The sequence below is a fragment of the Pinus tabuliformis genome, chromosome 8 (assembly GCF_031772625.1).
Source record: "Pinus tabuliformis cultivar Carrire ecotype Pingquan chromosome 8, CPIR1, whole genome shotgun sequence".
Taxonomy (NCBI): Eukaryota; Viridiplantae; Streptophyta; class Pinopsida; order Pinales; family Pinaceae; genus Pinus; species Pinus tabuliformis.
In genome coordinates this window covers 1,386,158,047-1,386,174,627 of record NC_142294.1, presented here as the reverse complement: position 1 = coordinate 1,386,174,627, position 16,581 = coordinate 1,386,158,047, and positions in this window count along the sequence as shown.

The following is a 16,581-nucleotide window of genomic DNA, read 5'->3' as shown; positions in this document are numbered from 1 at the left end:
ATTCTTAACCCGAACCACAATAATTCACTCAGTGAAGTCACAACTCAAGGCAATTCACATGGTAATGTTTCATGTATGCGAGTCAAAGACATGACCTATCATCAAATCTTATTCAACTGGATATGCACACTCGAATGAGAACAATCTTTTTGAGCATGTATTATTGCAGTGTTTTTGCATATGATAACAAAACAACAGAGTCTGACTTAGCAGTATATTTGTACAGGAATTAAACCAAATTTTAATTTAATCACCACAGTCAATGCAGATAGATAATAATTCTATCAACAATTATAGACTTCGAACTAAAATTTAGCAACAGTTATAGCATCAACCCGTCAGAACTTTTGGTCGTTGGTATCATTACGTTTATGCATGAGGTTGGAACAAGTTTTAGTTTGCATGCTAATTAGCTTATGGTGTAGCTCAACCACCAACATTGTGTTTCATCGTTTGTGGCCACGATCAAGTCCTATCAACACTTTAAAATCATGCATAGAATAAATATACAAATATGCCTCAAAGTATTTATGCAAGAGCCCAAAATAATCTTCAGATTCCAGGATAATGCTCAAGAAAACTGCACTGAGATGATTCTCTTAAAGAAAAAAAATGCCCTCCAACAAACTGCAAAATACACAGAAAAAGATGACAAGGAAAACTATTCAGAACTGATTTCAACATGGGCTTGAGAACCCCAAAGAAACCACATAACCAAAGACGATAACCATAAGCCCAAAACCTTCTCCAATTTCGATTGTTGCTTAAGATTTAACTGACTGTGCTAAGTCGCATATCACAAACATGTAAGATGTAGCATTCGAAATCCTTGTTCTTTGAGAGGGAATCGATCCATATTTATAGAATAAATTAATGTTCTTTTTTTTTTTTCAGAGGAAAAAAAGCTATATTTGTTATATTGAGATCATATAAGCTGTCATAAGATTACAATTTTCCATGATAAATTCGTGAATGGATGGCCGGTAAGAGACCAACCGGCATTTTGGATCATCATTGTGCGATATAAGAATAGATCAAAATAGTAGAAAACATAGAGAAAATATACACAGGATCTGTGCAAAATGTAGAGAATATAAACAACATGTAGATATATGGCGATCCAAAAACTAGCGCAAACCAGAGAAAAAGAGCCAGCATCCGGAGGAGCCATCTATAGATGATGATTAGTCAGGAGGCAAGAAGCTGCAGATCATTGAAGAGATGGACTGTATATGTGGATGGAGATCCCGAAAAACGCATGCGCATCTGGACTTCCATACGTGCCAAACCGAGAGAAGGAAGATAGCCTGCCAGAGAGGTCGCTGTGATGACCACCAGAGAAAAGCATCCGAGACCGAGGAGAAGGGGGGAGCAGTGAAACCATAACAGTTTGACAACTCAAGCCAGATGGAGGAGGTGAAAGGGCAGTGAAGGAAAATGTGAATATTAGTTTCCAATGCCAGATGGCAGAAAACACATTGACTCGGACCCTGCCACCCCTTAGATTGAAGGACATCCCAGACAAGATTCCTGTTATGATAGAGTAGCCAGCCAAAAAGAATGGATTTTAGGGGGCAATTGGCTTTCCAGAGGGTAAGGGGATAGGGGGAGATGTTGGACGGAGAGATTGTGGGGAGGGCGGAGTAAAGACGTCTAACAGTAATGGGATGGATGTTAGAGTCAGTGGAGCATATAAGAGCGTCATGAGTACCCATCTGTAGGATGTTCAGAGAGGAAAAGTTCTGGGTGGCGGTGGACCAAAAAGGACGGAGGTGTGGAGGAATATGAAGCTGTTGCTCGGTCTTCCAAATGGGCGAGAGAGAGGACCAAGATTCTATGAGCCTGGACCAAGTAAAAATGCCCCTAGAGTGTAGGAAGGCGATCAGGATCGGGGAAATGTGGGATTCAAGGTTGTAGAGAGTGGGGTCAAGGCCAATATAAACAGATGATCCCGAATAGAGAGTCCATTTGAGAATGCTGAACAGAAACCTCTGATTCTTACGAAAGCAGTACCAGATAGGCGATCCATGACGAATACCAAGAGACGATCTTCTGAGCCAGAATTCCAATTTCCTCCCCTTTAAATACTTCTGCCTGATAAGAGATGACCATGGGCTGTTCCCAAAGAAGGCTCTGTACATTGATTTGCAGATAAGAGCGTTGCCAAAACGCCGCATATGAATGAGCCCCCATCCGCCAAGCTTTTTAGGACAGGTGATGAGATCCATCTTGGCTAGATGAATTTTCGAGGGAGAGGAGTGGCCTCCCCATAAGAAGTTGGCGGCCGTAGATTGAAGAATATGGTGTACTTTGGCAGGGAGGACAAAGAGGTGTCCCCAATATACAGCAAGTTGGGAAAGGACCGCTTGTACCAGTATAAACCGGCCAGCCAGTGATAGAAACCTCATCTCCCATCTGGAGATTTTGCTGTAAAATCTATCAATGAGCCATAACCAATCATTAAATTTGTTGTTTTTGACCTTTAGACGGAATCCCAGATATGGGAGGCCATCAGAAAGCAAAGCAAGGTTGATGCCAAATCTGTCCGCAACCCAACGGGCTGTGTCGGGGTCGGTGTTGTTATGATAGAGCTTAGTTTTATCATCGTTGATGGTTAGCCCAGTGGCAGCATGAAACTTCTGAAAGATAATGAATATACATGCCCAGGAAGATTTGCATAGCATAGCAAAAATGAGAATGTCATCAACAAAGAAATTATGAGAGAGGGATATATTCTTACAGATCTGGACCGCCTTACACCTTCCCTGTGAAACAGCGAGATTGATATGAGAACTAAGAGCATTCATGACGAGTATAAAGATGAGAGGGGACAGTGGGCATCCTTGTCGGAGACCTCTTTCAGCCTGGAAGAAGGTGGATGGGATGCCATTTATAATGACCGAGAAGTGAACTGACTCCACACACGCCATGATCCAGCTGCATGCGCGCGGAGAGAGCCCAATCTTTGCCAGAAGGACACGGATGAAGCCCCAGCTGACGCAGTCGAAAGCCTTAGTTAGATCAATTTTGAGAGCAGCCGCGTCAATATGTTTAGAGCCTATGGCAAATAAACCTTCTTGTGCAAGGGCAACAGCATCTAATATAAGCCGATCTTTTAAGAAAGCATGCTGCTGAGGAGATATAAAAACACTGAGAGTCGCTTTCAGGCGCTCTGCTATGATCTTGGAGATTATTTTGTAAAGAGCATTACATAATGCAATAGGCCTGTAATCCCCAAAAGTCGATGGGGCTTCACTCTTAGGGATTAAGGCTATGAAGGTAGCCGATAAAGAACTGTTGATGCTCCCAGCTTGACAAGTCGCATTAACCATGTTGAGAAGATCACCTTTAAGAAGTTCAAAAAAATGCGAGTAGAACTCAATTGGAATGCCATCAGGGCCGGGGCTCCTGTCCTTCTTGAAACCACTGATGATGCTAGAGAGTTCGACCTCCGTGATGGGCCTGAGGAAGTGATCATTTGCAGAGTCATCAAACATAGTGGGGAGGTGGTTAACCGCCCACATCATATCGTAAATGTCATTATGCTGGCGCTTATATTGACTCCTGAAGAAAGATGTGGCCGCGGCAGAGATTTCATGCTGAGTATGAACAGAATTACCCCCCGAGTCTTTGATACACCAAATGGCATTCCTAGTCCTACGGGCGCTGGCAAAATTGTGAAAAAACTTGGTATTTCTATCACCCTGCTTGAGCCAAAGGGCTCGACTTTTCAGCCTCCATGAGGACTCTTCTTTAAGGAGTAGGTCTTGTTTTTTCTTCTCGAGAGACCAAAGGAGGATCTTCTTTTCTAAGGAAAGACCTTCTGATGGAATGGCAGAGGAGATGAGAGAAATGCCCTCCAGAGTGCTGCTGAGCTCCCTCGCATCAGTTTCTTTTTTCCGAATTTGCCAAGATTTGATGCGCTCTCTGAGCTTGTCCATTTTATCTCGAAATGTGAGGAAAAGGGCCCCGTCTGCTTGAGTAATCTGGCCCCAAAAGTCCCTGACAAAAGTCTCAAAATATTGGTCCAGTAAGTGCATGGAATTGAACTTAAACGAGTATCCTTTCCGTCCATATTCGGCAGCCCATTCCAATGAGATGGGCTTGTGATCAGAAGTCGAGGCGCTTCCAATTGTTGCTTTTGGCATCCCCCAATCTTTGATGATGGAGAAAGAGAGCAGGAAACGATCAATCCGCTTGGCAGTATAAGCATTTCCCAGTCTTCCGTTGTTCCACGTAGGAAGCATGATTGTGGGTGGGATGTCAATCAGATCTTTATTGAGAAGTTCACCCCTCATTTTAACAGCTAGCCTGTCGATAGGGGAGCATCGACCCCAGCATTCCTCAGAGCTAAGCGTGAAATTCAAATCCCCAGCAATAATGAGAGATGGGATGTCGAGAATGCCCGAGAGGAGAAGGGAGTCCCAGAATGGGGATCTATTTTTGTATGGCGCGTAAATGTTGAGCATGTTGATTTTGGAAGGCCTTCCCCGAATTTGTGCAGCGAGAAGGATGCCCGCTTGACATCTATATGCCCTTGCTTGTACCATCTGTGGATTCCATAATGATATCAGACCTCCCGATAGACCATCAGCACTTATCGCAGACATATGCCAAGAAGGAAACATCTTTCTGAAGAAAGCAATCGATACAGTGCTAGAGTGCATGGTTTCTTGAACAAAGATGACAATGGGTCTTTCTGATAGGAATGTGGCTTTCAGAGCCAAAAATTTGGGGGCCATCCCTAAACCCCGGATATTATAAGAGACGAGAAAAGTCATTTAGAGGAGTTGCCAGCCTGACTTGCTCTAAGAGGCTGTGGGGACGGGGATTCAAAAATAGGAACGTCGATGAGGGGGAGATTGATGACACCCAATTCGGTTGCAATCGAACGACCCCTGAAGTGTCTGCTGCCACCTCTGGTTTTTTTGCGGACAGTAATGTTCTTTGCAGAGGCGGGACTGATAGAGGGAAAGGCAGGCTTGTGAATGGTGAGTGGTTCCAGAATTGGAGGGTGGCGGTTGAGCAATTGTTCTATATCATTATCAGGCTCGTTGTGAGGAGAGGATACGGGGGAGTTGAATGGAGTCGAGGAGGGGAGGGTGTCTTTTATGGGAGAAGGGGAAGATGGAATTTGTATGGGATGGGAGCCGACTATAAAGTCCGCTATATTTAGTGGCGGGGGAGAGGGAATCGAGTTTTCTTCCGGCTGCTCTGGGATAGGGGGGCAGGAAAAAGCTGCCTTCTCCATAAGAGGGGGGGAAAGCGGAGGGCTTTTAAAGTCGGCTAGATTAGGCGTATCCCCTTTGCAGTCCTGTTGCTGAGCTTTGAAGGAGAAGAGCTTCCCCGAATAACTGTCGCTATCGGAGAAGGAGTGCGGATCTTTGATTTTCAGAGGGCGAAGGGGCTTAGTGCGCCTGTATTTGCATTCTGATTGAAGATGACCTGTACGATGGCATGTGGCGCATCTGAAAGGAATGCCCCAGAAATCAATTCGCTGGTAGATATGTAGACCTTCCCACCTGATTTCTATCTGTTCTGGGTAGCCACCTTTGTATGGCCTCTCGATGAGGATCCAAGCTATCCGCTTGTCCTTTTCCCCCCGGATCCATGGATCCACGTATATGAATTTACCAATTGCGTTGCCGATTGATTCCAGAGACTCCTGTGTCCAGAGCTCTAGGGGGAGGTTAGGTAGCTTTAACCAGATTAAACAGTGTGAAGGGGTATTCTTAAGGGGGTCGAACCCCATATACCATCTAGAGAGCGATAAAAAGCTACGTCCCGACACCCACGGCCTGTCCAGTACTTTAAGGAGGTCCTCATGTTTTTGGAAATGGAATGTATACCACTCTTTCATCATTCGGGATATAATGGGAGTGTACCCAATGATGGGCACCCACGATTTGGTGATCCAAGCACGCATTTCTGATTCGGAAAGCTCTGGGAAGAACCACTTCCCCACAAGAGCAAGCCGCTGAAGGCTGTCGATGCGCTCTGTCAATGAAGATCCCGTGAGCGTGACCGCTTTAGGGGGAGGGACGGTCTTGGCGGGAGCTTTGTGTTTGTGCCTGCGGGTCATCTGGTTGTGAGTAGCATAGTGAGACGGGTCCCTAAGCCGAGATGGAAGGCTGACCGACAGAGTGTCTTGCCAGCTAGGATTCCCACTAGCTGCCAGGACAGCCTCTTCCGTTTGGATGGCCGCCGCCAGAAGAGCCTTAGTACCCGGCGAGTCACTTTCCTCGGTCATCCCAAGGTCGGAAGGAAATCCTGATGGACTGTTGAGAAATCCAAAGAAGGAAGCCCGTACAGACGGTGATTTAATTGAAACCGTCGAAAATGGCACCGACGGAAAGAAACACCTGGATGGAAGACCTGTGTTGACAGGAAAAGCAAGGGAGTGGTACGATGGGAAGACAATTCCGGAAACCGAAGATAAAAGATGCCTAGGATCTGACAAGGAATGTTCTGGATGACGCAATGTGACCGCCAGTTCGCAATTCCCATGCAAGGTGGTGGAACAGAGGGCAACAGAGGCTGCGGAAGGGAGTAATGAGGATGAGGTAGCAGCAGGTTTGAATGTGGCCGGAAAAGTCCGCCGGAAAGATCAGAGCCAGCGGGAGAGAGTTGAAGCTTCGAATCAATTGTTGCAGTCAATACAACAGCAGCAGCAATGACAAACAATCCACCACTTCCCTATTCTGAAGCGGAAGTCTTGACATGGTCGGTCGACGTAAAATGAGGCTCTGAATTTCTTAAAAAATGCACAAAACATAGTGGCAAAAACAGAGAGGAGCAGATGTAAAATGACAATAGGATTGTTCCTCTAGACACCAGACAGAACGATAACCATGATAATGTATTGTATCATAGCATTTAATCGATAGAGGAAAACAAATCCTAGGAAACAGAGGCTTACAGATAGTATGACAGAGGCTTACAGATATCCTTTTGACACAGCATAAAAAAGAGATGAAAGCCCGTAACAATGCTAATAATCCTGTATCTTCTCAGATATCCATAATAACATATCATAAATTCTATAAAAGCGATGAAAGCCAGAACAATGCTTATAATCCAGAGCTATGGACAAAAGCTGATAAACTCAGAGAAGGTGTGAGAGCATACCTGGAGTCACGCAGAGTAAACCGGGTGCAGCTAGCCAGCCATGAACCATAGGCACCGAGAGAAAGACGAGGGAGAGCGAGGCCCTCCGACCAGCAGGGCCGGAGGGAAAAAAGCCGGATAGAAAGGCCGGTGGACAAGTTAAATAGCGAGGGGTTCAGAGGATGGTGAATGCGCGTGGCCTCGGACAGCAGACAGGGAGAGAGCCAGGTGTTGTGCGTCGAGGGAGCGGCAGTTAGAGCCAGTGCATGAGCAGCAAAGCGACCGAAGGATGGTAGCAATCCGACGGTTTATTGGTTGTTCGGGAAGCTGTCATTGGCGGGGCGAGCGTCGACGAGCGCCATGGCCATTGGAAGCATCACACCCGGCGCTCCAGACTCCAGTCTCTCCAAGTCTTAACATTGATCTTTTTGGGGGGAAAGATAAATTTTGAAGTTTCAAAATTTTGGACCAAAATACCTTGTTCCATTTAGGCTGACTTACTTTAGATTTGAATTTAATATTTATTTCCTCCAAAATTAATAGAACCACAACCAATATTAATTTAACTCTTTAATGGAAAATCCTTATGGCTTCAATATTGGACTAAATCCAGTGAAAAGTTGCCACATCCTCTGCTTATGGGTTCTTAACCAGAAGGTAGGGGCATTGACACTCCAAAAGACATATCTTGCAAACTGCGAGTAACCACAAAGCGTACCATATACCGTTGGAATTAGCATGATGAGGATAATTAATTGGCGATGATTACGAAGATAGATGAACTAATCTTTACCCTCAAAAAATTTAATGACTTTGGGGCTTTATAGAAATTTCCAAGGTGTCTCGATCATTGGAAATTTAATTAGAAAAATATTAAGAGAATTCAAGAACTGATATTACATCAATGACAACACCATTCGACAATCTCACCCTTTGTCATTGATGGGGACACATACTCCCCCATTGATCATTGTTACCCTTGACTTTATGCTTATGATCTTTTTTCTTGATTTCTTTCCCCCCTTTGACATCAATGGAAACAATTTTCTCCCTCTAATGAAATCACTTCCTTTAATGATATGCCTTTCTCCCTATCTATCAACTTGAAGGAGATGACGATCACTGTGGGCCTGTCTTCATTTAACTTCTCTTCTCACTCTAACCAATTATCTTCCTTTGATGGTTCCTGCAATAAATTAGCTTACTCTCTCTAACTATTTCTCTCCCCTTGTCACACTGCAATCCTGTCCTCGACACTTGTCAACTGAAGCTACTACACCACTGAAGTTTTCAATGATGCTGAAACCTGCTATGACTACTTGTGCCATCTATCAGCTGTTATATGACAACCAGTCAAATGATATATTTATGAAGGTGCTATTCTTGTTACATAGACCCACAGAGGATTCACTGAGGGAGAAATACCATACCATGTGCATTCATATTGGGGGACATATATTGAAGAAAAAATGACATAATATATTGAGCATATAATAGGGGGTAAAGGGTTTCTATATTGACACATATAAAAAATGGAACTCAAAGTTAATGAAAAAATACAAGGAGGTATAAAAAATGTTAATGAAAAAAATGGATACCTACAATATCTAATGAACGTATGGGTTTTTTAAATTGGGAAGGTGTATTCAGTTCGTATTGGTAGGGGAATGTGATTTCTACAGGTATTTTCCAACATGTAGTCAAATTAAGGGTATTTTTTAGTGTGCCATGAAAGCATGCGATATGTCATAAGTTCATTGAGTGAAACCCCTGTGTATTCAACATTCATCGGATAAGGATTCTTCAAATGCAATATTCAGAACAAGGTAGAAACCAACTCTGTAACTGGATCATCTTGAACCTTGACATCTTCCATCGTGGAATCATCACAACGTTCTAACTTCACAAATCCTGAGATCATAATCACTAGGACATCTTCATTCTCCTAATTTGCTTGTTGCTGCTTTCTTCTCCAAACTTTCTTGTACCTGATCTTTGAATTCTCTTTCCTAGAGGGTTCCATCCTGTGTCTGCAATCATGAGAAATATGTCCATAGTGATGGCACTTGAAGCATTCTATATTGGACCTGAATGATGAAGCGGCTGACATGTAATTTTTGCTGGCATAATTATTTTGAAATATGTCCTTTGATATTGCAAGCTTGCTTTTGGGGTTTTGATAATGTTCTTGATAATTAACCATGTTATACATACTGCAGTCCCTAACCATATGCCTAAATTTATAACATGAAGAGAAATAACCATTAAACATGCTAGGGTACTTGGATGAGATGGTTTGTCTAGAAGGTTTTCTGAGAAAGTTCCTTCATGGAGGGGGTACAACTTTTTGATGATCCTTAACTGCTTCAACATTACTTCCTGGAGCTGTAACATTTACAACTTTATTTTTCCCTTGATTTGAGCTTTGAGGAAACTTGTTGTCTTTGCTTCGCAGGGTCTTGGAGCTTGCCTCCCCTTTAGATGACGATTCTCCAACATAACCAATACATTTTTTAATACATGGAGATCTCTGGTGATTGAGGATATCATCCAATATTTGCATGATCTTCATCCATTTGTTTAGCTTGTTAACTTTCGTTCTTAAGGATACAAATTCTTCTTCTAGTTTCATGCAATCATCTTCTTTCTTCTGAATCTGACACTTTTGTTCTTCTTTAATTCTCTTGGCCTCTTCAAGATGGATCTTCGAACAAGTGTTCTCTTCTTTCAATTGGTGACAAAGGTCTAATTTAATTATAGAAAATTTCATGCTAGTGAAAACAAATAAACAACAAACCTAGGGTTAAAAACAAGCTTAGTAAAAAGCTTTAAAAATTTCACATTCTTATTCCAAGAGAGATGATGTATCAAGGTGAGATGGTGCGGCAAAAATGATTGAGACTAATGAAGACTTTATCCCACCAATGACGTGGCATAAAATGATTAAAATTAATGAAGGCTTGATCCCCATCTAGCAAAATGATCAAACCATGCTCCACTTTGATATAGTATGCCCCATAACATGTCCTAAGGAAATCCATTGCAAATTTCTTCCATACGTGACCTTGAATAAGTAAAGATATTACTCTACCTACACATATACATAGTGCAAAGCATGTAAAAAGTCTTAACTTACAGCCCAAAGATCATCAATACCGAATATTTCACAAACAGAACTTTATATGAGATGACATACCTTGATCAACAGCGGAAGATGTAATGGCTGTCATCTACTTTGATCTGACTCCTGACTGTTCCTCTTCTTCAGAATTCGGTTTCTCTCCTCTTGCCCTCACTTTCTTTATGTGCTTCTTGATGGAGAAGAATGCAACTCTTGTGTGTGGGAGAGAGAGGACCCAATCCTTATATATTATTTAACTCTAATCTGGTACGTCCATCATATACCAATTCAACGCTTAAGATCTAATGCTTTAGATTAGAAACTGCTTTAGGATAAAATCTAAATGCTTTAAGATTAGATCGGGTCACATTAAGATTAGAAACTGCTTTAACGTTAAAAAGCAATGAGCCTTTTGCTGTTTCTAATAGCAGTTTCTAACATTCTCCCACTTGACCTGACTATTCATAATATTAAGTGTTGAACATCATACTATGATAAATTGCTGAGAGTTATGGCAGTTGTGCACTATTAATTCAATGCATTCCCTTCCATATACAATACCAGCAATCCATCAATTCATACTCATAATTTATATAAAACAGCATAATGGTCCACATAATGTCTTATATCATAATGATTAAACATAATATCTTTATAAGACTCTTTCTTGTTTAAAATTACATAAAATACGTATTACTACATTAAAACAAGAAACACATGCTTGTATATCAGAAACACATAAAAGAGCTCAGAATGTCACACATCAATTATCATTAATACAACCAAGACCCATTCTTTGAACATGTTCCTTAAATTGTCTTGGTTGTAACCCTTTCGTCAAAGGGTCTGTAATCATAAGTTCTGTCCTGATGTGCATGATTGACATTCTTTGTTTCTGAACCTCATCTTTCACAACAAGATACTTCAGTTCCATATGTTTGGCACCTTTAGAGTACTTGTCGTTCTTTGAGAAAAATACTGCTGCAGAGTTATCACAATAAATTTTCAGCGGCTTGCTAATGGTGTCGACAACCGCAAGTCCTGAAATAAAGTTCCGCAACCATAATGCATGAATTGTGGCTTCAAAATATGCCACAAATTCTGCCTCCATAGTGGATGAAGCAACGATAGTCTGTTTCGCACTTTTCCATGATATGGCACCTTGAGCAAACATAAACAGGTAACCAAAAGTCGATTTTCTAGTATCGATGCATCCAACAAAATCTGAATCGCTATATCCAATCACTTCCGATTCATTGGATGAGCATGTAATCTTTCGTTGAGAGAAATTCCTTAGTCTCATGCAATATACTTAAATTATTTGCAGCAAGCAAGACGTCATCAACATAAAGGACCAGATAAATAAACTTGCTCCCACTGATCTTTCGGTATATACAGTGATCAACCGTATTTTCCTTAAAACCAAAAGATGTAATAATGGTATTGAACTTAATATACCACTGCCGGGATGCTTGTTTAAGCCCATACATTGACTTCTTAAGTTTACACACCAATTGTTCTTTACTTTCTACAGAAAAACCCTCAGGTTGATCCATATAAACATCCTCATCAAGATCTCCATTCAGAAAAGCTGTTTTCACATCCATTTGATGCAACTCCAAATCATAATGAGCTACTAATGTCATTATTATTCTTAGTGAGTCCTTTTTCGAAACAGGAGAAAATGTCTCCTTGTAATCAACACCATCTTTCTGAGTGTAACCCTTAGCAACAAGTCTAGCTTTATACCGTTTGATATTACCACTAGAGTCGTGTTTGGTTTTAAAAACCCATTTGCATCCGACTCTTTTACAGCCATGTGGTAACTCAACGAGATCCCAAACTTCATTCTGTTGCATGGATTTCAGTTCTTCTTTCATGGCATTAATCCATTCCTTTGACTCTTTACTTTCTACAGCATGTGAAAACGAAACTGGATCCTTATTGATTCCAATATCATAATCTGATTCTTGCATATAAACCACATAATCATTAGAAATAGCTGACCTACGATTTCTTTGAGGTCTTCTTAATGCTACTTGTTGTGGTTCATGCATATCAGCATTATGTAAGTCATTTCCTTCAGGAAGTACTTCTTCATTTATATGTTGTTCATTATCATCATGCTGTTATACAACAGCTGGAACAACATTTGGAGTAATAGTAGATGGAGGAACTATTCTAGGTAATGTAACATTTACCCTTGTTTCCTTTATTTCTACTATTTCTCTTCTAGTACTCCCACTGACTTCACCATTCTCAATGAATCTTGCATTACCAGTTTCTAATTGCCTCTCAACTTCATTTACAAACGTCTCAAGGACATTCACAAATATCAGTGTGTATTAGTTCAAGAAGCTGGCTGCTTCTAGTGGCTCCTTTCTTATTATGTTATTATGTTTGGTTTGTTTACCTTTAATACAATCCACACATAATTCTAGATCACTAAAGTCCAAATTTGACAAAATTTCATTACTTACTAATCTCATCATTCTTGCTTTGGATATATGACCTAGTCGTTTATGCCACAAGAAAGCAGAATTTTCATTCAACATGCTACGTTTTCATCCAACATTATTTACTACATTCAACAAGGAATTCGCATAAGTGTCATTCAGTTTCAATTTATATAAACCATCAATTAGAATACCAGAACCAACATTATCAGCATTCTTATATAAATCGAAACAACCAGATCCAATCATACATCTAAAACCAGAAATATCCAATTTACTTGCGGAAATAAGGTTTCTAGATAATGAAGGTACATAAAGGGTACTGTATAAGTTTAATACATATCCACTTTCTAGAATTAGACGATAAGTCTCTTTTTACAGATACGACATTGAACACTCTTTAGTTCCTTCTTTTCCTCATCCTGCCCATTCTTAGCAGGTGCCTTTTTCTTCTTGAAATGACTTGATTTTCCTTTCTTTTCTTTACCAGCTTTATTACTCACAAAACTTACTGAGTGATTCACTTGATTTTTCAAACGTCCTTCTTCCTGAACAAGACTACTGGCCAATTCATTAACATTCCACTTATCCTTTATAGTGTTATAGTTAATCTGAAAAGGTCCATATTCAGAAGGTAGCGAGTTCAGAATGAACTGGACAAGAAAAGAATCCTCTACTGTAAGTCCCAGGGAGTTTAACCTTGCTGCAATATTAGTCATCTCTATAATGTGCTCTTGCATAGTTCGCGACCCATCAAACTTCATGGTCGTGAGTTCTGCCATAAGAGTACCAGCGAGTGACTTATCAGCTGAACGAAAACGCTCTTCCACAGACTGCATATATTCCTTAGCACTTTCTGTTTGTGGAATTGTTGACTTGATGTTGTTAGCAATAGTCATCTTAATAAACATAAGGCTCAATCTGTTACTGCGTTCCCATGCTTTATGGTGTGATTTTTCTGCCTCAGTACTATCTCTTGTAAGAGCAGCAGGCTTATCCACAAGGAGTGCCAAGTCAAGATCCTGAATACCTAAATGGAAATTGACTTGTTCTTTCCATTCAGAAAAATTAACACCAGTGAACAATGTAACAGATGAAGCATGTGTATTCATGGTAACTCCTGCAAATTAAAATTGAAATCACTATAAGCTCATAACTAACGCGATTCAAATGTAGACATAATAGTATAATATAGCACTCCTTTGGGTAGATACTATCTTATACTCAACATAATTAAATACCAAAACATAAGCAGGTAATAAATATATTCAATCAAATAGAACTGACATCTTTGGATGATCAATATTTATTTAATCAAAATATCTATTAAACCTCATCATGTCAACTAGTTATAGAACAAGACTTTCCTTTGGGTAAGTTCTCAGGTTCTATCATTAGTGACGCCAGCTTTAATTGGTATTTTTTATAACTGGCAATTTCTATCAATAATCGTTATGTCAATTATGCACTAAAAGATTATTCTGATTTTGACCACTTTGGTGATTAACAAAATCATAAATCTCATGTGCATAAATGATTTATAACACATACTTGATGCGAAACAACATTCTGATTTTGACCACTTTGGTGATCATAAATCTCATGTGCATAAATAATTTATAGCACATACCTTATGCAAAACAATTAGTCATAGAGCAATTACTTTCATGCCCAAATTTCAAATTCAATCGAAACTGTAACTTTCCTACAGGAGTTCTACTCAACTCTGTACAAAAATGATTGCTTTGTTAGTCTTCTTACAGTGCACAAATTTGACTATCTACCAGGATTCAATAACTTATATTCACCGCATATTCATTCCAACATACACAGCGAACACACAATGATGCGGAAATTTTCTAGGTGACCTGGATCCATCATTATATGGCATCTCGAAAATACAAAGAGCATCGAAACCCAAGGATCACCGCGGAGCATAATTCAGAGTCCTAGTCCAAGCAAGAATTTGTGCAATGTATGGAAGCTAAAGGCTTCGACGTTATGGTTATGTGACATGCAATAGGGTTGTGACAACCGAACAATGATACAGTTCCAAGGATGAGTTTTCCTTCGAGGCGATGATTGTCGAATTAAATTGAGCGTGCTCCGGGCTATCAAACGAATTACAATGGAGAAGCTCAAGGCAATGACCACCTTAGTGACATGATAAGAGACAGTAACACGCGCACTGATCTATTCAACAGAGCACGGTGTATGGCGACCTCTGTAGCGAACAAATGACTGGCGCAATGGCTGTTCTCAAGCTAATCCTTATTGAACTCGGATGGGAGCTCATAAACAAATAATTAGCGATACGCTGCTGTTACCAGGCAAGACTCTTTGGAATCGACTTTAGCCGTTACTATGAATGGGAGAATACCGGGTGGACACAAGAAGGCGTGAATTCTCAAAGCCATTTGGAAAACAGAAATGAGGAAGCAACCAGTTGATGAGAAATCCTTTCCTCAAACATGAAAATTCATAGTGTTAAAATCAAACGAAGGAAACCCATTGTTGGGAACAATCAAAAAGCCGTTTAGGGTTTGGCGTGCTCTGGTACATACAGAACAACATTGATACCATTCATGAAACCCCACAATTTCCCGAAGGCTCAATCACATGAGTAAAGCACAAAACAGATCAATTGCAATCATAGGAAATATTCAGTTATTGATTGGCTCTGATACCAAATGTAAAAAGTCTTAACTTACAGCCCAAAGATCATCAATACCGAATATTTCACAAACAGAGCTTTATATGAGATGACATACCTTGATCAACAGCGGAAGATGTAATGGCTGCCATCTACTTTGATCTGACTCCTGACTGTTCCTCTTCTTCAGAATTCGGTTTCTCTCCTCTTGCCCTCACTTTCTTCATGTGCTTCTTGATGGAGAAGAATGCAACTCTTGTGTGTGGGAGAGAGAGGACCCAATCCTTTATATATTATTTAACTCTAATCTGGTACGTCCATCATATACCAATTCAACGCTTAAGATCTAATGCTTTAGATTAGAAACTGCTTTAGGATAAAATCTAAATGCTTTAAGATTAGATCGGGTCACATTAAGATTAGAAACTGCTTTAACGTTAAAAAGCAATGAGCCTTTTGCTGTTTCTAATAGCAGTTTCTAACAAAGCATGCTTAATGGGACCATGACGTTGCCATCATACCAAAAATGTCATACGATTTATCCAATGACATCATCAAATTTTAATTATTTATTTACTAATGATTATTATAGGCCAGTCTTATTTGCTATACTGTCGAGCAATAAATGTGTTGGGCAGTGAATGTGTGGGGCAGTATACGTTCATTGTTCAATTGAAACAAGTATATTATTCGGCGATGGGTATATATTGTTTTCGTGTATTTATGGTTTTATAGCCCGACAAATAAGGTTGGCTATTATTATATACTTAGTGGGCATTAATACAAATAATAATAAATGAAGATTTAGTTTTAAAAAATTTACATGAATAATAATAAATAAAGATTTAGTTTTAAAAAATCTATAAATTAATTTAGAAAATAATGAAATTTCTGATAAAATTATAGAAATTTTTGAAAATCTAGAATAAATTATTAAATATCAAAATTTTGAATGTAAATAATTCTGGATGGTTCTAAAAACACTTCCCACTAATTTTTTGAAATTATTTTTTGCGAAATTCCAAAGAAAATTGGCTTGGTACACAACTCCTAAAAATGAAATTATTTTTTGCGAAATTCCAAAGAAAATTGGCCTTGGTACACAACTCCTAAAAATGAAATTATTTTTTGCGAAATTCCAAAGAAAATTGGGGTTGGTACACAACTCCTAAAAAGAAAGTGGCAGAGAAGTTCTGAAAGACTTGAAGTTTGGAAAAGTGTCATACCATCATAAGGAATCAATT